General features: G+C 31.1%; 1 protein-coding gene across 2 annotated transcripts in view; it reads right to left on the bottom strand.

Moving 5' to 3' along the window:
• LOC130900667 (scavenger receptor class B member 1) overlaps nucleotides 1–24,292 on the bottom strand; it is a 100,455-nt gene extending 76,163 nt beyond the window's left edge. The window contains exon 1 of one of the 2 annotated variants that reach the window (XM_057811428.1): nucleotides 23,990–24,292. The gene's annotated coding sequence lies outside the window, so the exon portion shown is untranslated. Of the gene's footprint in view, nucleotides 1–9,770; nucleotides 10,189–23,989 lie in introns of those variants that run through there. The other variant, XM_057811427.1, reaches the window with a different exon arrangement.
• Between the last annotated feature and the right edge of the window lie 1,230 nt (nucleotides 24,293–25,522).

Below are 25,522 nucleotides of genomic sequence, written 5' to 3'. Positions count from 1 at the left end.
TTATACTTTCACAAATTGTACTTCATGGGTGCATATTCACTTAACTTATACTTTATGACTTTATACTTTCACAAATTGTACTTCATAGGTCCATATTCTCTTAACTTATACTTTATGACTTTATACTTTCACAAATTATACTTCAAAGGTACGTATTCATATAACTTATAGTTTATGAGTTTATACTTTCACAAATTATACTTTATGGGTCCAAATTTCTATTACTTGTACTTTATATATTTTTATAAAATATACTTGATGAGTATGTAGCATATATGTACTCTCACAAATTATACCTCTATGGTTCATATTTACTTAACTTATACTTTATGACTTTATACTTTCACAAATTATACTTCAAGAGTCCCGTCCTTCGAAATGTCAAGAGGCGGTTTTACCAGAAAACTTTGACGATCGCGTTTACACCTTTTTCTTATAATAGACAGGAAACAAACAACAATAAGCTGATAATTTAAAGAGTTGTTTGATGGCACTACTCAATAAAAAAACCAACAAAATTTTCATTATATTCGTCAAAAATTTGGAAATGTATTCTAAAAAATCTTTTTTTTTATAAAGCTAGTAAAAAATTTTAATTGAATAGTTTATTTCCGCTTTTTGTGTTTATTTTTTTAATTTAATTAAAGCGATAGATCTCAAATTATTGCATATTATATGGCGCAATCGCTTCTTTTTTCTATACACGGTGAGTCAACTTTATTTATACATTTTTCACACAACCATACGACCACCATATAAAATTATTTCCACTCATACGGAAAGTCCCAAAATTAGTTAATAAAATCAACATATGAGTCACTGTTCAAGTCGAGTTTACAAATGTACTAAATGTACTGTTAGTTGAGAGATATAGAGTCTCATTGAGTTGATTTTCTTTGAGACGTGAGTTCAATTTTGTGAGGGAATTGGTTCATTCCTAGAATGTATTGATTTGGAAACGATTGATATGTGCTTTAGCATTGTCTTCTCGGATAAAACCTCATACATTCGCATCAGCTTTCTACTGTATACCTCGGAATTGGTATATGGAATGATTTCCAAGTACACTGAAGTCCATCAGACACAACAATTGCAGACGATGAATCATTCTCATCCACAGTTTTTGTTTGGAACCAAATGATTTACTCTCATTCCCGCAGATCAAAAATATTTTGCGAGATCAACCAAAGAAACGATTGATGCCTTTAAATCACAAGTTTTGGTTGAATGGAAAATGGTTGAAATCGAAATGGAAAAAATCGGTTCGAACACATGCAATTATAAATATTTGTTTTTATTTTTCTCAAAACTTAGGTAGCGATCCTCGTTTCTTTCTAATCTAAATTTCCAATAAAAATATAATAAATTTAAACTAATGATGATTCCAAAAACAATCGACATTTTTTTATATCTAAATCTAAATCTAAAAAATTTTGAGTCCAATGTTGATAACGACTTGGAATTCGAATTTTTTTTAAATATATGTCATTAACAATTATTTACTTAATGTTTGAAACGTGGAATCCTTAACGTACGAACCGTAGTAATTTCATATTAAGTGTTTATAGATAGTTCTACGAACCTCGGTTTGGCTGAAATAAATCTGTCGGAATTGAATTCAACTGGGACAAAATTCAATGAGTAAAAGCACAGAAAATGGTTTAAATTCAATGAATTTTCATAGAAGAATCGTAACATTCAAAAATGTTGGAATTGGATTCTGCTAGTTGTAATTTAAGCGGTTTGGAGCTCTCCATTTTATTGTCTGTTTAATTTATTGTTTTAATCTCTTTACTATTCATGTTTTTAGTTCTGCTGGACTGTTCTTCATGTACATCGTCTTCTTCACGTATGATTCATAGGTTTTGATGCCGGTACAGCAATCTCATATATTTGTTTTAATGTTAAGTATTATCCTTCCTTGGGGATCTTGTAGGATATTTCAACGCTCATCATTCCTCTACCTCTTTCTTTTCTGGGTATATTTTGTCAACATCATCTCGCGGTTATTGTGTAGGACATTGTCAACAGTTTTTTGGTTTTAGAATGTATTTTTCTTATATCTACTTGAGTGCATTTTATGTTTTGTATTCAGTTTTATTTTTAGTTCTCTCTATTATTGTTACTAGCTAGTTATGATTCAATTCAGGACTCATTTCTTGTGATTTTAAGTACCGATTAAAAAGTATTGTGCATGAATGGGTTTTAAAACATTCGCTCTATTTCAAAGTCATTAATATCCACTTATACTTTAATATACTATCACCCAAATTCATTACCAAGAATCTTTAAAAACGTATATTATGATATTTGGAATTTAGATATTTTTCCAGCGTACGTGACATTACTACAAAAACATCATTGATTAAAATGACCAATGTTTTCCGTCGCAACTTTTTAAAAAACAATTTGAAATCTTGATAGTATTCACGAACATGTTTTTATTAATATACAGTGTGTGAAAACCAAATAAAATATTTAGGTTACCGAACATATTTCTAATATAATCCCGAATCAAGTCAAATTTAAATTAGATAATTATTTAGAATTGGAACTCCAGGCAAAAATCGTTCGAAAAAATTATTCACGCATTTGGAGTGTTTCCATTATTCCATTTCCATTATTTTAGACATTACAACTTAAATATGATAAATCAATGAAACCCAACCTAATCTAACCAATTTTAAATAATTACCATCTTGGTTAGGTTAGGTTAGGTTTCATTGATTTATCATATGTAAGTTGTTCCATGTAATGTATAAAATAAGGGAAATAATATGTCTCCACCGCCTTAAATTTACTATTTGTACCCTCAGAAACAACCCCAAATGCGTGAAAAATTTTTTCGAACGATTTTTGCCTGGTACCCCAATTCTAAATAATTACCTTTGTAAACTTCTTTCTTGGATGGCGAGAATAAATTCAAAAAAAACTTTTTCAAAATGATCTCTATTTTTATTGTGTTTACATCTGTCTGACCCAAGTCTCGATCAGTGTTACCAACCTAACCTCTCAAAATTTCCTTTCTAGAGCGCGAAATTCGAATTAAAATATAAAAATGCTTACATCTCAAATTATAAATTGCCATTTTGAACGTGTAAATACCTACCTATGGCTATTTCTGGTTTCTATTCATATCAACAACTTCACAGCAACCCTTAACATCTAAAGAAATATTATTTTAAAATAATAATATTTTGGTATATTTTTTATAGTTTCTTCTAGACCATTTCTTCGTCTCCAATTATGGTAAAGTGAAAATTTCCCCCCTTTTTTTTCCTTAAATAAATCCTCCATGATCATTGAAAGTATTAGTAATTTATATTACAAAATATTTGATGGTTTAGTAGTGCCTTTCTGGAAGAGTGTCGCTGACCTATCTGGACTTCAAAATGATTCTACGTCATCAAAACTATCAAAACTGCAGACGCATCGATGTTTTTAACCATCTTCTGCGAACAAAAATGTTATAAACGTCTTTTGAAGCACCGCAATTGAATTTTTTTACACCAATCGACACGAGCTGATTATCAAATTATGCGAAATCTTTCTGACTACCAAATGTTCATGCAGAATTGAAAGTATACGAGCGGAACTAATGCCAAAATCTGCCTCAATCTAACACAGTTTCTTCCACACCCATAATAAGCAGAAGTCTGGTAAACAAAGCGATAATGATGGTACAAAGACCAGGTGCACTGAGAATCACCAGGTCCTACCAGACTGTGTTTGCACAAGCTGTCTCAGTGGGTATAACTCCCGTAGATCTCCTGGTTTTCGAGCGTAAGAAGATATACAGAATGCATTTGTCCACAACGATGGACAGAAGAGAAATCAGCCGAATGGACGCGACGACTAATGAAAGACCTTAGATTGTAGATCGAAAGGAAGTTTGGAGATGTCTACTTCTGACGGTATCTTCACAAAATGAAGAAAGTACAAACACCTGAGTGTACGTATTGTGGAAACTAATCAGATGATGCCGAACACACGTTCGGAGACTATCGGAAGCATAAATCCTGACAATATCGGCCAAGTAATGCTGCACAAGATAGAATGTTTGCAACTGATTGCTACTTATACAAAGAAACTTCTTATTCTTAACAAATGGAGCTTCATACACGGACAGTCCCACCAACCAGAAGTAATATCACAATAGTCCCTGGTTGGATAGAGATGACGAAGATATCTATCAGCTATTCTGGTCGAATCCGTTACTTGGATTCCGCGTCTTCTTGAAAAATAACCACAAATCGATCAGAAACATGAACACATTTCAAAATCAATTCATGTTATGGCCATGTTATGAGAATGGGAGAAGAACGTTTAATACGAAAGATATATGAAGCATGAACTTACAAAAAAAAAGGAGAAGATCGAGGAGGTACTGAAGAGACAGAAATTAAGATTACAGGGGAAAATAAAATAGCAGGAAATAAAGCAAAAGACACAAGATTGGAAAGAATGAATACTATTGTGGAAAGAGGGGCCCAGGTAATGATTCAGCTCTAGCGTGAGTTTCACCTGAAAGGGTAGAAAGCCTTCAGGATTAATAAGTAAGTACCTTCAAAGAGATATAGATAATTCAATTGAGGAAAAAAGAAGAGAAACGTTAAAGTAAAATGGTTGAATTTAGAAGGAATGGATACAAGAAGAATAGAGAAAGGGATATAGAAAATTTGTTGACGTGAATATAATTGAATTAGAGATGCAGTACAACTCATTATCATTTGGCACGAGCATTGAGTTCCTATACCAACCTTAGACTTCTGAATTTAATCTGGAAGTTTAGAATATCACTGGTTCAAAGAAGTACAAAGCAATAAATTCCGATAATTATATAACCAAACATAATTTGAGTTGTAAGATCGATTAACTAATTGATAAGGTTATCGAAGTAAATGGAGGTCACATTGAATTCTTGTTATATAAAGTCCTTATATGATGTAGATAAAATGTGTTTTTTGATAATGATATTTATAACAAAATATGTTTTTAAATGTTTTTTAACGTCTTTTTTCATTAAGATATTTGTATTTGTATTTTTTCATTTTGCAGTACGATACGCAAAATGTGAAGTTTTAATGTGACATCTGTCACTTTTAAATGTTGGACAAAAATTGAAATCAAATTATTTATGACCTCTTCTGCCACATTACCTACTTCTGGATGAGCTCAATTAAATTATTCACCTCGTTCTTTGCCAATTTTTTTTTGAATTATTTTATCTTTGACGTGTCAATCAATCACAAAACTTCCAATTGTTCATCTAGTTTGTTTATCAGTGTTACCACCCAACTACACTGGTCAACAAGCAACTTTTTTCGTCACACGAAAATTGAAAACAAATTATTTATGGCCTCTTCTGCCACAGTACGTACTTCTGTGGGTGCTCAATTAAATTATTCACCTCGTTCTTTGTCCATTTTTTCTTTGAATTATTTTATCTTTGACGTGTCAATCAATCACAAAACTTCCAATTGTTCATCTAGTTTGTTTATCAGTGTTACCACCCAACTACACTGGTCAACAAACAACTTTTTTCGTCACACGAAAACTTATACCAAATTTTGAATGTACTATGACTTATATTTTTATAAAAAAGTACAGGATATGTATTTTTTAAGACATATTACATCCTAAAGTTTTGTATGAAATTATGAGTTCGTTGATTAAATTTTTGTAAGTCTCTTTTTTAAGGTGTTCTAGGAAATTTTTGTCACAACGTCCACCATACATTTCCAGGCGACTTATTCCAGATCCTGCAGTTTTCCTTCAAAGTTTGTATCCTCCATTAGCTTGGACCAATAAATAATTTTTGTCTAGCTGAGTTTGGGAAATTGCTCTATTATAGTATTATCTTCGTCCATCTTTTATCTGCTCAATTCCATTTTAAATATAACTTTTGCCTTTCTACGTACTGGGTGGACAAGTAAAACACTTTTCGTTTGAGATATGTCGGTATATTTCTCAGCTTTCCAAATGTAGACCAAGACAATGTAATTCAAATTTTAAAATGATTATTTCATTGATCTAGGTCTACATTAGAAAGTATTGGATGATCAAAAAATTTTGGTAAAATTTGGAAACGGTCGATCGTGGTTTGGGTTTACCTACATGACGTATATATTCGGTCAAGTCTCAATATTTTAACCTCAAAACTCAATATTTTCAATATTTCTTCAATTTCCTATCAAATAATTTGGATAAAAACTGAAAATAGTCGAAGCGTCAAATTTTCATCCGTCTTTCTAAAATTATAAAAAAAAAACTAATTTTCAAACATAATAAATCTAAAATCAAGACGATTTAGAAACATAAACATATTTTAAATATTATATATAATTGCAGGTAAATTTTTAATTGCTTCCTTCCTATTAATTAAATTAAATAAATTCTCTAAAAAAACATAAGATTTTCATATAAACAAATGCATATTATATTTTGATAATCAGTGAATTAGATATACATTCATAATAAAGTGAATTAATATATGTTTACAAGGATTCCAATTCAAATTGTACTCGAAGAACCATTTTCATCAATAGCGTGTAATTTTAGCTTAACAATTGATTGCTGGACGTGATTATCAATTCCGCGAATTTTTTTAAATATTCTATAACTAAGCTTTAGCTTATTTTCGGCTTTCCGATCTCTATCATACATTTTTCCACTCATTATTGCCCAAAACTCTTTGATAGGGCGTGTCTGGGGATTACCTTCTTTCAGTACAAATCGTGAGCTTCTAATCAATCAATGGTTATTTTGGAGTGCTGACAAAAGCCTTATCTGGATCAAAATATTCATTTGCCTGACGCGAAATGCCTGCTTCGGATATGGCACACCAAACCAAAACTTGATCCTCAAATTCCTTTTTGGATTTATATCCCACGTCATTGAGACTATTTTCTATATTACCTTTGATTTTTGATGTGATAAGGAATAATATTTTTCGTTTCATTATCCATGATCACATGACGTGACGTCTTCTTAATGCAAGACAACATATCGGAATTCGACGCAACTGATCTCCAGTATATTTTGGACATTTCTTCCGATGTTCAACTCCCTTTGTATTTAGTTCTCGACTGATTATCATGATTCAGCCTTCTAGTTGATGTTTTTTGGACATTCCACCAATCTAATTGACTAAGCATCAGTCAAATCCTTAGGCTGTCTACTTTTTGGAAGTTTTAAAAATTATAAAATACGCGTTTTCTATGGCGACGAGATTTCAAGTTATTTAGAATAAATCAACGATTTTTTTGTTGTTATATACATTATTCATTTGACAAGTACTATTATCGTTTGAATTTCGTTATATTATATAATAAATATGGTTCATTTAACACAAAATAACAATTCTACAAATGATTGGTTACAGATAACATATATAATTTAGAAATTCGCCGCTTTTTTCCCAAGTAAAATAGAAAAGAAGTTTTGCGGGCTTAGTCATATAAGACAGATGAAAAAAGTAGATAATAATGTGGTAAATGATGATACAAAACTAGATATTATGCTTGAGTTTCAACATAAATCTGGTCCAAAAGCAGCCTCGCCATTCAACGTTAACTACAGATCAATTTCTCGAATATTAAAGGAAAATGAAATGCATCTCTATATAATCACACTAACTCAGGATATAATATTTTTAACTGCTTCAAAATAATGTTCCAGCAAACTTACAAGATCCTGCGAATATAAGATGGTTTAGGAAAGATGAAACCCCCACCTCATTATCAAATCAATGCCCGGAGGTATCTAAGTAGAATTATTCCAAATCGGTGGATAGAAAAGCGCGGAGAGATAGAATGGCCAGCGCGATCCCCTCATCTGACACCACTATATTTATTTTTGTATGGATATGTGAAAATAGAGAGAGTACGATTTCTGTGGTGCCGCGATTAGACATAATTGGGTCAAAATAAATCGAAAATGTAGAATGAAATTTTTTGATATTTCGCTTCGTTTTCGAGATATCGATACTTTAAAATTATAATCAAACGTTAGTTCAAAAATCGCTTTATAGAACAGATGGCGTTCAATACTTCGTTACAATTGAATACTTTGTCACTTCACATTCAATATGAATCTGTAATTCAATAAACAAAAGATTTTTTATTTAATTTTTATATTATTTACACTGATACTCTAAAATTATATTGAAAAAAACAGATTTTTATAGCAAAATGTGCCATTTTTGATAACTTGGATGAATATAACTTAACATATGATGAATAAATGAATAATTTGAGTTTTTCGTAAAGAATTGTTGATTACTTTTAATTATTTATAAAATAAAAAAATATTTAATGATAGTTTGAAGATTTAATTAGTAATTTAATGTAAAAATATCCTCTTCCGAGCAAAAAATACGTTCTGAATGCTTTCAAAAATTCTTTATTTAGGTTAGACTAGGTTAGGTTAGGTTAGATTAGGATGGATTAAGTTAGGTTAGGTTAATTTGTCTTTTTTGACCATGGCGTTCATTATTTCGTTACAAATGAATATTTTATGACTAAAAATTCAATATGAATCTTGTAATTCAATAAAAAAAGATTTAATTTTTATATTATTTTGCCTGATACTCCAAAATTATATTGAAATAAAACAGATTTTTATAACAAAATGTGCCATTTTTGATAACTTTCATCACGCTGTGATTTTAGTTATATTGGATTAGGTTAGGTTGAGTAGTATTTTTATGTGTATATAAAAATATAATAAATAAATAAAAAAATTTGTTTAAATATCTTAGAAATATACATTTGGATGCAGCTGGGCCGAATATAAATAGACTAGACATTTTACAAACGGACTAGACAGTTCATTAAAAGCTTTTTACACATATAGACTAATATCCTCAGTCCTTTTCTATACGGACTAGTCCTTTTATATATTTTTCATAAACGGTCTGTAACATATAGAAATATTAAATAAAAATAAATTTTCTCAACTTCAAGTATCGATATCTCGAAAAAGAAGCGAGATATCGAAAAATTTTATTTATCATTTTCGACTTATTTCGGATCGATTTACAAAATGGCATAGGCGCTACGGAAATCGTATTCGTGCCATGGAAATTATTGTATACAAAACAGATATTTCTATATCAAATTAGCATTATTGAAAAATAATAGTTATCACTTATTAGGTTTTTAGAGTTATGTAGCCCATTTGTGGAATGAAAAAAATGTTTTTATGCGAATTTTTCAATAAATCTTGATATTTCCGAAATAGGTGAAGATAGCGACGAGACATTGTACACAAAATATGTCTAGAATTGTCTACAAAATCTAAAAAATAAATAATATACCGGGGTTTGTATTTAAAATGAAAAAATGAGTTTCGACCACAGTCACACGATTATATACTATTTGTAAATACAAATTTTCGTGTTTTTACGTGTTTTCCAACACGTCCTCATTATATTTAATAACGAATTCCATTTAGTTGTTCCACCTTGTATATACAAAATTTATCAAAAATGTTTAAGACTTTTTTTTATAAGAGTCATGATTAATTATGTATTCCACATCTTTTGTCCGACCCTGTATGTATATTATAAAGTAATTAAACATTCAAGTTTTTTCTAAAGTTTGTATTTAGAAAAAACGTCAAAAATGACTATCATTTTTAATTAATAATAAGTAATTTTTCAATATAATAAAACCTACTTTTCACGTTGAAAAATTTAGTGTTTAGGCACATTAAAAGATTTTTTAAATCAAAAAAAAAACAAAATTTATTATTAAACGCATACTAACCTCACACGTATATTTGGTACATTAAAAATCCATAAATAAATAAAATTCCAAAAGAGTCACTTCACATAAAAGTGCCACTGTCCCACTACGAAAATCAAATCCTCAAACAAATTATTTTCACAAAAAAAAAATTCAATTAAATCTTTCTGGATGAAAAGTTATTCCGCGTTACAAATACCGAATACGAAAAAAAGTATTATTGCCATGGTCCTTCAAGGCCTTGTTAATGAGAATGTTAAAACCGCGAAGAAATTCAAGAAAGTACTGCAGACCGATTGTCAATAGTGGGTATTCTCTATCACTTTGATAAGGTACCACAACTTTTGCTAATTCAAGTGGGGACTGTTCGATACTAATATGTAGAACGGACTGAAAATTTCGTAAAGTACTATGTTAAACTAGGCGATAGCCAATGATTTGATTGGTTCGTCGAGATCTTTTATAGAAAAACTTGAAAATATTTTGTTTGTTATTGTCATTACGAGGTAATTTCGATTGAAATTTAATAGTTTATTATTAAATATAGAAAGGGAATTCGTTTATTTCCTACGTGTTTTACTTGTGTTAGGTTTTGGGGGAAATAACACCGGTTGTTTCCGAACAAATGCATTTTTTTTAAGATTCACGATTAATTCTAATACGAATGCAATGATAGGAGGGCGGCTCGTGGCTTTAAAAAAAGGATGTGACGAACATCTAAAACAATTCCAAACTAGTCAACGAGGATTATGAAAGTTTCCAATTTCAATCTGAATATGCGATTTGATGAAAAGTACGAAAGGAGAAAACACAAAAAACATTATTATCACATAAATGAGAACATTTGAAAACTTATAAGTATCAAAAAATCAATGGGTCAAAAGAAAATGTTTAGAAATAAAAAATCGAAAAAATGATTTCAATCTGTAAAATCTGTAATCTGTAAAAATCCTCAATAGACCGTTGGCATATATAAAAACGAGAAAACAACAACAATAGTTGGTAGTTATATTCTGATAGTAATCAATAGGAAAGAGAAAGAAAAGAATACGAGGTCTGGTTATTAATTAACGAGACTTTGCGTTTAGAGGGCGCTCTAGACGGTCGGGGTAAAAAACGAGTAGACCGTTGGGTATCTAGATATCTTGTCTATGCATGTCCCAAAACACGTTTCCGTCACTATTATAGTATTTGTGCAGTAGCAGTTTGACATGAACGTGTTTTTTCTCGTGCCGAGAACCATGCGCGACGAAAAAAAGGATTTTTTCACACTTAATTGGTCATTACTTGGTTCCTACATGACGTAGAAAGATTTACAGCAGCTCATTGTAAACGTTAAAGCTTAAGCTTCAAAATGAGATGTGGTAGACTTTTTAAATATTATCTGTTCAAAAGTTATAGAAATTTGAATGTACAGATTTTAATGAAAAAAAGGAAAAAAAAGCAATTTATTTATGTTTTAAGAATACATAAATTTAAAAAAACGAGATGCGCCTAATAGTAGCTCGAAGTTCTAATCAATACGAACATTTTTACTACTTCCAATTATGTTTTCGACCCTCAGTTGAAAAGTTGTGCAGGTTTTAAACTGCGCGATCAGAGGCTAAAGTGCACGCCCGCGATATGAGGCGCGTCCATTAATTTTTCAATGTCTCAAAACTATATTAATTATTATTTCATTCATATTTCATTACGGCAAACATTTAAGTACCAATATGTACGAGGTCTGGTTATTAAATAACGAGACTGTGTGCCTAGAGGGCGCCCTGGACGGGTGGTGTGAAAAACGAATAATGCGTTGGGTACCTAAATATCTTGTCTATGCACGTCCCAAAACATGTTGCCGTCACTATTATAGTATTTGTGTAGTAGCGGTTTAAAAGGAATTTGGTTTTTTCTCGTGCCGAAAAGGTATTTACATTTTTTGCAAAAAATCTATATATAAAAAGTTTTCGTCAATATAATAGAAAATTATTACAAAATAACGTTTTTTATCACATTATCGGTTATTACTTGGTTCCTTTATGACGTAGAAAGATTTAAAGCAGCTCATTTTAAACGTTCAAGCTTATGCTTAAAAATGAGATGTGGTAGACTTTTTAAATATTATCTGTTCAAAAGTTATAGAAGTTTGAATGTACAAACTTTCATGAAAAAAAGCACCGTAATTTGTTTATAAGTGTTTTAAGAATATATAAATTGAAAAAATAACGAAATGCGCCTAATAGTAGCTTTAAGCTCTAATCGATACGAACATTTTTACTACTTCCAATTATGTTTTCGACCTTCAGTTGTAAAGTTGTGCAGGTTTTAAACTGCGCGATCAGAGGCTAAACTGCACGCCCGCGATATGAGGCGCGCTCTCGATATGAGGCGCATTCGCTGTATGAGGCGCGTCCATTAATTCTTTAATGTCTCAAAACTATATTAATTATTATTCCATTCATTCATTATTATTCTATTCATATTTCATTACGACAAACATTTAAGTACCAATATGTACGAGGTGTGGCTAATAAATAACGTTTCCGTCACTATTATAGTATTTGTGCAGTAGCGGTTTTTTTCTCGTGCCGAAAACCATATCCGACGAAAAACAAATTTCTCGTTAAATCGAAAAAAACTTCGACTGAGTGCTATAAATTGTTGTAAGAGGCCTACAGGGACAAATCTCTATCTCGTACGCGTGTTTTTGAGTGCTGTAAACGCTATAGTGAAGGCCGGGAGAGCAAATAAAAATTCAACGCAAAGTTGATCATTTTTTTTTCGACGTTATGATTTTTCTGTACCTACCTAATTGCACAAAGTCCACGATATTATTTAAAAATTTGGCGAAGGTGCTGAGGCGAAAAAAAATATTTTCAAATTAAATTGACACTTCTGTTAACGTATCAATTAGTTTTATATAAAATAAGAGCAAATCCTATAGAAATAGTCTGCAATTTCCAGTTCTTGGGATAATACATATACGGGGTTTTTAGAAACACGACATTATCATGGATTGCTGAAAGTTGAAAGGATTCAAACGACTCCAGCGGCGTCTCATAGTTAAAATAACGAGATATTATACTGAACACACTATTTATTTATAGCACTACACCAATACTCACAATTACACTGTCTGATATGAGCGTTTCGATAACCAAGTTGTCGTCTTCAAAAACTGGTTTACAGTCGACAACTAAGTTGGAATTCCTGGAACCGTTTGTGAGATTCATACTGAACACACTATTTATTTATAGTACTACACCAACACTCACAATTACACTGTCTGATATGAGCGTTTCGATAACCAAGTTATCGTCTTCAGAAACTGGTTTACAGTCGACAACTAAGTTGGAATTCCTGGAACCGTTTGTGAGATTCATACTGAACACACTATTTATTTATAGTACTACACCAACACTCACAATTACACTGTCTGATATGAGCGTTTCGATAACCAAGTTATCGTCTTCAGAAACTGGTTTACAGTCGACAACTAAGTTGGAATTCCTGGAACCGTTTGTGAGATTCATACTGAACACACTATTTATTTATAGCACTACACCAATACTCACAATTACACTGTCTGATATGAGCGTTTCGATAACCAAGTTATCGTCTTCAGAAACTGGTTTACAGTCGACAACTAAGTTGGAATTCCTGGAACCGTTTGTGAGATTCATACTGAACACACTATTTATTTATAGTACTACACCAACACTCACAATTACACTGTCTGATATGAGCGTTTCGATAACCAAGTTATCGTCTTCAGAAACTGGTTTACAGTCGACAACTAAGTTGGAATTCCTGGAACCGTTTGTGAGATTCATACTGAACACACTATTTATTTATAGCACTACACCAATACTCACAATTACACTGTCTGATATGAGCGTTTCGATAACCAAGTTATCGTCTTCAGAAACTGGTTTACAGTCGACAACTAAGTTGGAATTCCTGGAACCGTTTGTGAGATTCATACTGAACACACTATTTATTTATAGTACTACACCAACACTCACAATTACACTGTCTGATATGAGCGTTTCGATAACCAAGTTATCGTCTTCAGAAACTGGTTTACAGTCGACAACTAAGTTGGAATTCCTGGAACCGTTTGTGAGATTCATACTGAACACACTATTTATTTATAGTACTACACCAACACTCACAATTACACTGTATGAGGCGCGTTTCGATAACTAAGTACATCCCGGCTCATTATTTTCATTGTATCCAACATAAAAGATGGTCAGTGTCCATTTCCTGGTACATCGGTTAATCCACTTACCATCGAGAGATACAATTACGAAAGGACCTTCATTGAGGATGTGGCTGCACTCAACGGTTATGATAAAAGAATTGTAAATAGGTTAATAAATCGTCATAGGTTTAAAAAATCTCTATGTGAAATCACTTTTTTCCAAACCCAAAATGAAAAACAAGAAAAATTTACACTGATACCTTTCAATTCAAACAAGATCGCGAAATGAGTCCTAAGGCCTGCCCTGTCCATTTACAATGGAATATTAAAATTTGGCGAAGTCGCGCGGCGCCTTTCATTGACTTTTTATGAATGGCGTACGCGCCTTTGATGTTTTCTTTTAGAACATTTTATTATAGCAGGCGTTTTATTTTAAGTAATTTCTAGGAAAGTCTATTTTACTTATTTTGTTTTTTGTGCTCTAGAAGTTTGTAGAATTCTGTTAAAGATATACAGGGTGTCCCACAACGAGTTAAAACTAACTGTATATGGCAAATTACTTATAGTAAAATCATGAAAATTTCTACGTTTGAGTTTTCGGATACGAGCTTTTTAACTTAAATATTTTCAAAGATGGCCGACTTCCTGTTCTAACGGAAGTCGATTGTAACTTTGTTATTTTAAATAGAACACCCTGTATATTGATACATTTTTGAAATCTACTTAAAATTTTAGTATACTTTTGTCTAAAAAATTTTTTCCAAAAATGCATACTTTTTGAGTTATTAATTTTTTTGTAAAAACTGCAACCCCTAATAAATTATTTTTTTACGAGGATACCCTAACAAATATGAAAATGGTTTCTATTCGATTGCTTTAAGCAAGATCAGACATATTTGAATCTATGTCGAAAAATTTTTCATTTCATACAGGGTGTGTATAAGAAGTGTTCAAAGTTTAACTTCATAAATATCAAATTTCTTTAAATTTTTAAATAGAGCCACCCGGTGTTTTCTATTTTAATGCATTCAGGGATAAAAAATAAAGCAAATTCATGTAAAAGAGTCAGTGCTTAACAATTCATCCCACGAATAAAAAGATTGTAACTAAATACGACGAATAACTAAATACGAAACATTACAATAATAAATATTCTCCCTTTAGTCGAGCTTCTAGGCAACTATACAAATAAAATGCATCCAATTCTACCGTCGTTGTTAAATCCTTCATCCCTTAACTCGTTCTTCAGTTTTCGAACGAGGCCAGGTCAGGACTATGTCTTATATCATTATACTTCTTAACAAATTTTATACTTCCCGAAGAGTTCTGAGGCGTCTTTTTGTGGTCACAGCAGTGCTTAAAATTTTAGATACTCACCTATGTAAGAGCAGGAAAAACTATGTTGGATTCGTTCATTAGATTTGCGAATTCGATTTCTCTAAAACCATCTCTCTTAATTCCAGTTAATTCTAGTAAAATTGCAAAAAATATTCACAATTGCATCTCTTGCTCCTAGATGTGCCGTTTATACTTACAAATTGTGGTGTAAAAAATTGTAAATATTGTACAAATATGTTTTTTGGGGGCCACTTAACTGACATATCAATTCCATTACTTCAAAGTATTATTTTCAGGATTTGATTTACGATCTATGCGGCTTGACACGTTCTAACGAAAACGATTATATTTAAATAGATGTTATTGAATTTTTGTAAAGACACAATCATTTATTAATGTCACCTAATTGAATATCTAGAAAAATTAGAAAATCGTTCTAATAGGAATAAGGAAGATACGTCAATATTTTGAAGGTAATTATTCAATGTAAATGAATTCTAATTAATATATGTGAATACACGACATCGATTTGCAATTAATAAATTAATATTATAAACATTTTAACGACTGTTCAACGTAATAGATGACCGCCTAGTTCCGGGAAACTTTAATTTTATTGTTATCATCATGTTTTTATATCTAATGGAAAATTTTTTATTTTGGATACCGCATTTTATTCCATTGCTGTCCAAAAAACAGTATTCATAAAAAATTATACATAAAGTAGCACCTTTTTTTTGAAAGATCAAAGTTCTATTTTAATATAAATCAGCACTCTCAATTCGTATTATTATAATAACTTTTTTCGATCTTATTTTTGATAGTATCAAGTATATTAAAAATATCATAGATAAATACGTTTATTAAATCTGAAATACTACAAAGACCCAACACTAAAACATGTTTAAAAAAAATAGCTGCAGTTAATTCTTTTAGGCAAAATATACGCTAGTTTCAAAATGACACCTTTCCAAATTGCTCTAAGAAGGCAAAAGTTATTTGATAAAAGAGGGTTGAAGATCAAGCATTGAACCATCGATCTTCCCACGATATCTAAAATCATTGGAAGATTGGTCAATAAGAGCTTTTATCATTTCAGTTTGAATATAAAACACTTACTATCCATCAATCCTAAATAATGTTTACTCCAGCCTAAACAAACATCACTCCACTGTGTATTCTCTAAGGGTCCCGATTTTATTTAACAAATTGTAGTTTCCGGGTAACCCCTCTCAAATGGTTTAAGTCTTATCTTATCAATTAAAATCAGCTTGTAAGGTTGATATAACTATGTGGAGTGCCTCAAGGTTCAGTACTAGGCCCTTGGAACAATTCTGATCTCACGGTATTTCATAGGAGCATATCTAGCGACCTAATTACCCTTAAATCATGGTGCGATTCTAATATTCTGTGTCTCAACGTTTCTAAAACTAAAATTTGTATTGAATAACACCATTATTGACATCGGTAAAACTATAAAATTTTTATGGCTTGTTCAAGTTAGTTCTTTGAAATGGGAGTGGAATGAAGTAACTTCTGCCTGTTTTTCGCTAAGTTCAGTTGCCAAGGAACTAAACTCATCAATCTTTATAACAGTTCGTGGTGCCCTGTGGTACGTTTGGTGTGACTCAATTTGAACGAATCTTCAAACTACAAATGACACCCGCTAGATATTTACTCAGACTAAACGGTGAGACCCACTGCTGAAACTTCTTTAGAAAATTTAAAATATTGACTAATCTTTCTTCAGTTATATTTGAATCCGTTTAACTAATTCGTAAAGACGCTTCTCCAATTTTAGAATATATATTCACTTAGAAACGCGCAGTACGATCTTTATCTATCTACTACACGTTGAGAATTAGTTAAGGGCTCAATACTGTACAATGTAAAAAATGCACAATCATTTGCCGATTGGAATCAAATTGATAAATAATGTTATTTACGCGATGATACTTAATGGAAAATTGGGAGGTCAAGAAATCTTAACCGAACTATCTCATTTCAGTTTAAACGACTCCAATTTTCGATACCTACGTCTTGCATTCGTCATGATTATTAACAAATCACAAGGACAATCATTAAAGGCTTCTGGAAAATCCATATTTTTTCCATGGTCAATTATATGTGGCTTGTTCACAGATCATCTGTGTTATTTGTTCTTGCGTCTTATAATAAAAATTGTCTATCACTAAAGATTGCAAAAGGAATCATTGTATTTTTTTATTTATTTTTATTATCGTATTAAAAAATTGAACTTAATAAAATACAAAATCTGCGAACCGGAACTTAGTTCTCCGGGGTCAGATGGTTTATAATAAAGTGCATTATTTGTAACAATTAGTATGTTAAGTATTTTTTTTTGGGCCACGCTGTACGTTTATCTGAATTAATTGCATACATAAATATGTCGAAATTTATTTAAATATCATGTTTTTTCGTTGTTTTTATTCGACATGATTATTATTCACAATTCATCGAAAAATCCATTCAATTTGAAAATATATAAATATTTATATATATATATATATATATATATATATATATATATATATAAATCATTATATAAATAGAAAAAAAAATCCATTCCATAATAGTTCATTTCCCTTGAAATTGATGTAATTGTTTGGAAGGCTAGCCATGACTTTATTGGTCAAAAAGAAGTTTCCTGCTTTCTTGGAAGCACTTTGTTCCATGTACTGGGAAATATCTCTGAAACATCGCGTTACTAATTTTGCTGATAGCTTTTTAAATAAAACACCCCACGTAAAATATTCTCCATTGTATAAATATATGGATTTCATTAACCATTTTTGTATAGTCTAATTAAATGAGTTAGACCACGAATTGACCTATTGATCTAATGTATACCCTAGACTGTTCATCTAAAAAATTTCTAAAAAGTTCTGCCTATTTTACGAACTAAACTCATCAACCTTTATAACAGTTCATGATGATCTTTTTGAGTCCCATGACCAATATACCCTTTCCTTCTAGGGTACGTGGGGTGCGAATCTTCAAACTGCAAAACAGAGCTGTTAGATATTTACTCAAACTAAATAGGAAAAATTGGAAAGATTCAAAATATTGACTCTTTCTTTCTTATTAATCTTTGAATCAGTTTGCCTAATTCGTAAACACGCTTCTCCAATTATATAAGGTCTTTACAAGCTACTACACGTTCAGAATTGGAAAAGGGCTCAATACTCTACAATGCAAAAAATGCACAATCATTTGCAAATTGAAATTAGAACATTGCCATTACTTATATCGAGATTTAATTTTGACAACATATACATGTAATGTGATTTTTCTTTATCCATTATAGTTTTCTTTTGTATACTTTATATTTATTTGTGTGTTTATTTAGTTATTTGTATGTTTGTTTCTTACTTTTTAACAAGCTTTTATTTACAAATTGTAAACAATTTTTTGACATTAGAGCATTCCTTTCTCTATCTATCTTCTATGTGGTAAGAGGCTTCTGGTTTTAAGAAGCCTCGCATTAACAAAGGAAGTGCTCGACTCTTTCTTTTGGCTTTAAAATTTCACTCATGGTCTTTTGGTAATAGAATACCATACAATATCCGATGAGCATATCAATAACTATCATTAGGTCCTTTGTACTCAATAGAAAGACCTTTTGGGTTAGGATAATAAGAAATAAATCACCCTATTTCACATCTGTAGTCATTTATCCATGTTTCTGGGTTTCCTCTTGTTTTTCCATGACTTGTTGGCTGTTTGAAAAATCTACCGTAGGTTGTGATCCAATGGAAAGAGTCGTTGCGCCATCTTGTTCATTTCCATACACTCTGAAGTGGTCGGATACCAAAATCAGAGTAATTACCAGCATGTTGGGATGCTACCAGCTTTTATCAATTTTATAATAGCCAAATACTTGTAGAGGGTACGTGGAGAGGTAACGAGCTTTGTTTCTGCACCTAGTTGGTCATTTTAGAGTGATCAGTATAGAAAAACCAATAAACCCTTAAGAGGAATGCAATTCCTGCATATTTTCATTGTTATAGATTTGTTTGTAGCTTTATAGTTTTCAATAAAGAGTAATATGGAAGAGGCATCCGTGATCAACAATTTGAGTTTACCGAAAGGGATAGTGATACTAGATAATGTTTTTTCAGCTATTGTGCTGAATTTTAGTTCTGCTTCTTCAACGTATTGTAGGCCTTAGGCATGTAGTTTCCAACTTGTCATCCTTGAGATGTCGATGTCCATGAATCCATTCATCTTTTTGGAGGTCTTCCTAAAGGTCGTCGTGTCTCTGGTTTACCGTCTCGTACGATCTTTGCTAATCTTTCTCTGGTCATCCTGTCCAACCCACATTCCGTCTCTCTGCCTGAGGTTGGTTACTGGGCGGATAGAGTAGCCTGGTGACTGCCACTCCCGGTCCTAAGCCCGGGTAAAGGAGGAAGATTTTCAGGTGAGGCCAGCAATCTGCCGGACGTAAAAAGAATTTATCTGCTCGCAGATTCAATGATCAGCCTCGGAATTTTAGTTAATCTCATGAATTTCTAGTTGCTTGCTTTCTATCGTTTCGATAACCAAGTTATCATCTTCAGAGATAAATTTAGTCATTTTAATTATGTGGGAGAGTATGTTAAATAATGTGTTCAGAGAAAAACATTGAGTATTTGTCAATTATAAATCTTCTACGATCGTAAAAGACAGAAACAAATACTAATTTAGCATATTTTCGTGTATACCTTGAAAAACTAACGAATTATTTTAAAAATTAAAATGTCATCTACGCACCTCTTGTTTTCTGTCACATGATAAATTATTGCAGCTAGTAAAAATGTCGATTTTGACGCGTCTCATTAAAAATCATAATTAATTATCCTTTTCTGGTATTCAATTATTTAAAAAAAAATGACACTATCGATATGTTAATTGATATTTGAAAACAACATTTTTTTTGTTTTTATAGGTATTCGGAAAAATTACTAAAAAGTTTTTCGAGGAAATTTACAAGTTGAAACAAAACGGGAAGCCCGGATTTTAATATTTATAATTAACAAACGTAATCTAGAACTGCTTATAAATTTTAAACAGGCCTAAGAACGACAGACCGAAATCAAATATGTTCCGACTAAAGAAGACAGAATGACAACGATTTCTCTATCAGCTCAGTTCTGCGCATTCTCAAACATGCGCAGTATAGATAAACTGTATTACTTATATGCCAAATATACGAAATTGCTAGTTTTGAGGTTAGGTTAGGTTAGGCAACCCTGATGTAAATATGTCAAATCTGTCATTGTCATCAAAAAGTTTGACTTTTATTATGGTGAACGTACTAAGAACGCGTTTTCATTCGATTGCTATTTGGGTTGTTTACAAATACTTGAAATCATCAAATCGTGAACATTTTTCGGATTAAACCAGCTGCAATGTGTCGATTAACACGCTTAGACTTTTGGTGATGACGCACCATCTTTAGCCACCGTATTTTGCTGGTTATCCGAGTTCAATTTTGCAAGATATACCATGAGATTGTGAGCTCGCATTGTAGTGGTGAAGAATTCCCTCATTTTTTCCAGCACTTGTGGTAAACAAATGCTGGTGTACCATTCAGAATCGACTGTTGCTCTAATAGAACGGTTATTTCGAACAGCTTCGAAGTTTAATTTCATTTTTTGACCAAGATGAAAGCTTAAAGTTTCTGCGAACAACTCAAATAGCACTCGTATAACAACACGTTCTGAGTACGTTCACCATTAAATATGTCAAATGTCAAATGTCAAACAAAGTAATTTCAGATTTTAGGTCTCTTCTGTTTTAAAATTAGTTTTTTTAATAATTTTTGGAAGAAAGATGAAATTTGACGTTTCGACTTTTCTTTAAATCTTTATCAAAATATTCATAAAAAAATGAATTTACTGAAATACCTCGAAACGAATTTTTAAAAGCTATAGAACTCACACTAACAATAACGTGCTTCAAATATGAAAATTAAGTATAGAAACAAATTGATGGTTGTGCTATGGGAGCTTCCATTTCAAGTGTTATAGCACAATTGGTAATGGAAGATCTCGAGGAAACTGTTTAGATATTTTGATAGAGACTTAAAGAAAAATCTTTAAATTTTATCTTTCTTCCAAAAATTATTATTAAAAAAAGTAATTTCAGATTTGACATATTCAGATACGTGTTGCCATTTCTTAAAACCTCATCATCTTTTTTGTGCTCTCCTCATTGTTGATGGTCAATTAGCTCTGGATATTATACAGGGTGTGTCCCACGACGAGTTAAAACTATCTGTATATGGCAAAATACTTATAGTAAAATCAGGAAAATTTCTACGTTTGAGTTTTCAGATACGATCTTTTCAACTAAAATATTTTCAAAGATAACCGTCTTTCGGTTCTACCGGAAGTTGACTATAACTTTGTTATTTTGAATAGAATACCCTGTATATTAATACATTTTTGAAATTTAGATAAAATTTTAAATAAAATAAATAAAATTCTTTTGTCTAAAACTTGTTTCGAAAAATGTATACTTTTTGAATTATCAATTTTTTTGTAAAAAATTTGACCATTGTAGAACCTGATTTTTTTACGAGGATACCCTTGAAAATATGAAAGTGTTTTCTATTCGGTTGCTTTTATCAAGCTCAGGCGTATTTGAATCTATGTTGAAAAAGTTTTCATTATATACATGGTGGGTATAAAAAGTGTTCAAAGTTTAACTTCATAAATATCAAATTTCTTTATTTTTTTAAATAGAACCACCCGGTTTTTTCTATTTTAATGCATTCAGGGATAAATAAGGCAAATTCATTTATACTTTCCTATACCTAAACCTTACCGTTATCCAGATATTAAATGTTATCTATAAATTTTTAGAGATGAAGGTGTGGTCTAAATTTTATTTTGACCCGTTGATACAAAGCACTAACAAATGAAAATGTATTTTTCTCTATCTTGTCAGGGTATGTGAAAAAAATCAAATAAAATTGTATTTCCTAATCCTATTCCAACTTTTAGTCGTTTCCGAAATATTTGAGGTTTTAAATTATTATTGTATTTTTTAACAAGTTGTAATTTTTTATTTATACTTTTAGTAGAATTTGTAATAAATGACACTTATTTAACTGTCATTAGTCATTGTTGATACTTTCATCGTTAAAATGGCTCGTTCTCAATTTAATAACGAATAAACAAAATTTAGATCACACCTGCATCTCTAAAAATTTACAGAAAACTTTTAATATCTGTATAACGATAAGGTTTAGTTATAGAGAAGTACACATAAATTTGATTATTTTTCATCCCTAAATGCATTAAAATTGAAAAAACCGGGCGATTCTATTTAAAAAAATGAAGAAATTTCATATTTATGAAGTATAACTTTGAAAACTTTTTATACACACCCTGTATAAAATGAAAAAATATTCAACATAAGTCTAAATACGTCTTACTTTACTAAAAGCAAACGTATAGAAATCATTTTCATATCTTTAAGGGTATTCTCGTGAAAAAATAATTTATAAAGGCCTGCAACGGTCAAAGTTTTTACAAAAAAATTTACAACTCAAAAAGTATGCGTTTTTCGAAAAGAAAACCGGAAGTCGGTTATCTTTGAAAATATTTTAGTTAAAAAGATCGTATCCGAAAACCCAAAACTTATAAATTTTCATGATTTTACTATAAGTATTTTGCCATATACAGATAGTTTTAACTCGTCGTGGGCATCCTGTATAGTAACTTCTGTTTGACCATATATCCCAATGTTTGATTCTGACTTCTGTGAACAAGACCATCGCTAGTAGCATTTTTCGGCTACTACTTTATCCAGATACCCAGCAGAACTTCACTATAATGTTAAAAATCCAGAAGAGGGCCTCTCGACAGCTCATTACCACTCTTGGTTTTATCATTTTTTATGGTATTATTTTTAAGGCTGTATGGCTGTTTGTGTATTTCTATTTGATTCATTACTTTCCCTTATCAGTCTGGTAGCATTTTCTAATGTAGAGGGTATAATTGATAATATACCTTAACCAGTTAATTAAAATATTATTGTCTTTGATTATAATAAATTTAACGATTTTTCTCTGGATACGAGGATCGCAGCAATGCTGAAGATGATCAGGTATTTAAAAAAAATTGATTGATATAACCTAATTTCAATTTCAAAAAAAAAGAATGTCCACTTTTATTTGTTTTGATCATATGAGTTCCATATTTTATCACAAAATTCTTGATTAATCGATTCCCCGATGATGAACAAATAATTGTTCGAAACATATTTCTTAATATGATAAATTGGTAATAATAATATGTAAACAATTGAATCAAAATATAAATTGAGTGGAATGGAAAGACCAGTGGCAAAAGCTAAAATTTCTAGTCTTTTCTCTTAACACAATTTCATTTATATCCTGTTTTAAATTTATTGCTATTTTCGATTATGAATTTCAAGTGTGGTATCATAGATTTAAATGTCATGGCAATTTGATTAAATTAAAAATTTATTACTAATTCTTGGCGGATCATAAGAATTGTTAACATATTTTATAATTTTTTCATTTATTTCGTAAATTTTAGAGATGTTCCATGTTTCAAGAAAATCGATTTGATTAACGAGCTCAAATTTTATTTAAAAAAAAAATTATTTTCCCATTTTTTATTAATAAAGAAAAATTTAATAATAATTTTTTATAAATAATATAAAAAAAACTCACCAGATGATTTAACAAAACTTAGAATCAATTCACTATTTTAACCAAAAAACACAAACGCGATAATATATTATTAAAAGTTTCTCGGAAATTTCAGCGAATATATTCGATTTTTTTTCGATTTAAACCAACAATTTACACGGTTGACAATTGAAGACTCCACAGAAATCAATTGTTTTAAAAACAAGTTATTTTTTATCATCAGTGAGTAAGGTACAAGGTTGGGGATCATTTTTAAATGATATATAAATAAAATGTTTGACAAGAAATTCGACATGATTCGTTCATAACAATAGTAAAATTGTTATCATGAAAAACAGTTTTACAAATCGATTAATTGCTAGAAACAACTAATTTATAACAGTTCCATTTTTGACGAAGCCAAAAATACAGTTAGAAAAAAAAATACCATAATCTACCACCTGCAATGGAATACATTGTTCAAATCACTTGGCATGTTCTGAATATTTGCATTTATTCTTAGTAAATAGCATATTGTGCATAGATTAACCAATTTTGAAAGATGTAGAGCTTCAGAACAAAAACAGTTCAAGAAATCTTCTATTCCGAGGCGAAGCAATTCTGAAAAAACTAATCTTGAAGTTGGTACAAAATTTGCATCAAAGAAATTGAAAGTTTGTCCTTAATCCTTCAAATTGGTACCACCAATGGTGGTACGTGGAACCTCTCAATATCCTTTCCCGGAAAAAAATAACCAAGATCAAACAATTGTAGACAAAACTCCATTCTGTAGGCCACCTCTAGCTGTGAGCATCTCTACATCGTTTTTTTGTTGTTGTTTAGGCTTTCATCTATCGTCTCATGCACTTAAATTAATCGTGTGCCTCATCAAAAGGGATATCGTCGAATGCTATTTCAATGTCAACAAATACCATCCCACCATTAACCAAGGCAACTTCCATTTTTCTTTGCAGGTAACAACAAAAATATGGTACACGTCCTCATTTCTCAGCACCTTTTTTTGGGTATCTAGAAGCTGTATTTCTAGACAGATTAGAGGTAGAAGGGATCCTATTGAATAGCCATCGAAATTCCATAGAATTCTTTCTATCGCCATTCTAAAGAAACTAATCTTGAGGCGAGTTCATAGAAAATGTGACTGCTGGGAATTTAATCGCTATGAAATATACAAGACTTAAGTCTACTTATTTTGTAATTGGTAGCGTTAAAGTTTGTTCTCATGGGGTTCATCCTTAGTCCTTTAAACTGGTACCACCAATGGTGGAACGTGGAACCTCGCAGAGCAGTAATATCCTTTCCCGGAAAAAAAATAACCAATATTATCAGACTAAATCTTGACAAATTACTTCAAAAGGAATATTGTCGAATGCTGTTTCAATGTCAAGAAATTACATTTCCTCATTTCGCAAGACCTCTTTTTGAGTATCTATAAGCTGTAGGAAGATTAGATCCTATTGAACGGCTATCGAAATTTCCAGATTTCATCCTGTAGACTTCTTTTTATGGGAGTACTTGAAAATCGAAGGTTCCAAACTCAATCAGTGTAGATCAATT

This window comes from Diorhabda carinulata, chromosome X, assembly GCF_026250575.1.
Source record: "Diorhabda carinulata isolate Delta chromosome X, icDioCari1.1, whole genome shotgun sequence".
NCBI lineage: Eukaryota > Metazoa > Arthropoda > Insecta > Coleoptera > Chrysomelidae > Diorhabda > Diorhabda carinulata.
This window is presented reverse-complemented; position numbering and strand designations above follow the sequence as displayed.